Genomic DNA, 2,207 nt, shown 5'->3' with positions numbered 1-2,207 from the left:
GGGGTGGGGGGGTGTGGGTACGTGGGGGCAGGGGCCTTCCAAGCTGGAGGGAGGTGGTGCCGTGGAGAAATACTGGAGCTGAGGCTTTGCTTGTAACCCTGGACAAACCACTGCTCCTCTCTGAGCCTGTTTCCCCATCTATCAAGGGACGGCACTGGAGGAGGGTGGCTGGAGTGTGGCGGCTGAGGGGGCTTCTTTTGGTGGCGGGTGATGGAAACGTTCTAAAAGTAGGTAGTGGTGATGGTCGCTCGATCCTGAATGTACTAGAAACCAGTGACGTCAGCACTCGGAAAGGGCGGTTTCCTGGTAACCAAATTCTGTCTCCGTAAAGCCACTACTCAAGGAAAAACACAACACAGTGCAGGTTAGATTAAGCTGATTCCCCAGCAGGACGTCTTTGTGATCCCTTTCTCCTAAGCGCCCTGTGATGATCACGTAGATAAATATCGGACACGTGCTGACAGCGTTTCCTCTGGGGTGGATGTTTTTCTGAGCATTTTACACACGTCTCTTTCATTTCACACTGACGATAACCCCAAGAGGTAGGTCTTTTGTGATCCACCCTTTACGGGAGAGAGATCTGAGGCCCAGAGAGGGGCAGTGACTTGGCAGATTTCACACAGCAGGAAGGGGCAGGGCCGGTGTTCAGACCCGGGGCAGTCGGCCCCCAGAGCCCCATCTAGATCATCGTCTCTCTGCCTTCTCATGTGGGAGCATTTCTGTCTGTGAAACACATCTGTTAGGCTGTAATTACTTTCTTTGTACTTTTTTTGAATCGACGAAAGGCCCAGGTCCTTGCCAATCGGCGCTACTATTTTCTGTGACGGACTAGATGGACTTTTTGTTTGTTTGTTTGCTTTTCATTGTTGTTTCTAGTGTGATCTTTTTGTAGGCTTTGAAACATTTCTGGAAAGAGGTTAGGACCTTTGTCACAGGCTTTCATCAATGAAAAAATATCGAGTGAGTCTGTGCTATGATTTTAGGCATGGGGGAGAAGAGCAGTAACGAAACCTGAAAGGCCTCTGCTGTCAAGGAAACTGTAATTTGTGAGGAGCGGATAGATGTTACATGAGGAGCAAATCAACACGGGAGGTGGTGCTGTTTACGGGACACAGCTGGGTGGTGTGACAGTCACCGAACCTGGGGGCCAGGGCTGCTGTCAGGGAGGGCCTCTGAGCAGGTAACATCTGAAGCTGAAGCAGTCTAGGCTTCAGAAGAGCAAGTGCAAAGGTCCTGTGGTGACCAGAGCTGAGGAATGATGGGGAGAGAAGCAGGCAGGTGGAAGTATGGGCAGCATTTCCAGAACAGCAGGGCGTGGTGCGTGGAACTTATTCTGGGCATGATGGGCACCTGCTTCTCATAGCAGTGAGAGCCGGGCAGCGTCCTGGCCTGGGTTTCTTCTTGAGTGGATCACTCTGCCGGCCGGGCCAAGAGGGCCTGCAGAGGCGCGAGGGAATGGGGAGGAGATCGTGGCTCTGGGGGAGCCAGGGTCAGAGGCTTTTCGAGGCCAGTCCCTTCTTGGATCTGATGTGGATGTGGCAGAGGCCTCCTCTGGGTGTGTCTGGGTGACCAGAAGGGCTGCAGGGGGAGGAGAGAAGGTTCTAAGCAGAGGCTGCCCAGCTGCGGGAATGCGAGCCCCAGGACGGCTGCCGTGACTCCCCTGCAGGCCTGCGGGGTGCTCTGGTCATGGGCACGCCTGGGCCGATCACACGCCTGCTCTGAAGGCAGGCCGGCGTCCGGCTGCTTGGCTGAGTGGGGCTTGAGCTTGGCCTTGGAGGGCGGGGAACTGAATGGCGTGAGCCTCTCGTTTCTCGGCTGCCTGTGACGCTCATGTGCTTTATCTCCACGCGGTTTCACTGCAGCAAAAGTTTTAATGGAAGGAGAGTCATTCGAAGTCTTATTTGAATGCCTGGGTTCCCCCGGGGCTTGAATAATTTGTTCTTTTATTTTGCCAGTTTAAAAAAAAATTTTTTTTTTTATCTGCAGCGCCTGGTTGGGTGGGGTGGGGCATAACATGAGCCTGCTAGTAATAGAATATGTTAAAAACGTTTATTCACAAAGGATGTGATTCCTTTAATTTTTTTTTCTGTATTCCTCTCTTCCTGACTACCATGTACGGAGATCACAATCCACTGCACATTGAGAAAGGAGGGGACTGGAATGGTGGTGCCTGGGGTCCAGCGTGGCTGGAGGGGGGGGGGGCTGTG

General features: G+C 53.1%; 1 protein-coding gene across 1 annotated transcript in view; it reads left to right on the top strand.

Moving 5' to 3' along the window:
* The window catches only part of ARHGEF10L (Rho guanine nucleotide exchange factor 10 like), a 206,112-nt gene that overhangs the window by 103,673 nt on the left and 100,232 nt on the right, over positions 1-2,207 (top strand). The gene's annotated exons all lie outside the window — the stretch shown is intronic.

Source organism: Crocuta crocuta, unplaced genomic scaffold (genome assembly GCF_008692635.1).
Source record: "Crocuta crocuta isolate KB4526 unplaced genomic scaffold, BGI_CrCroc_1.0 scaffold127, whole genome shotgun sequence".
Lineage (NCBI taxonomy): Eukaryota > Metazoa > Chordata > Mammalia > Carnivora > Hyaenidae > Crocuta > Crocuta crocuta.
Note: the sequence above shows the minus strand (reverse complement) of the source record. Positions and strands in the feature narration are given on the sequence as shown.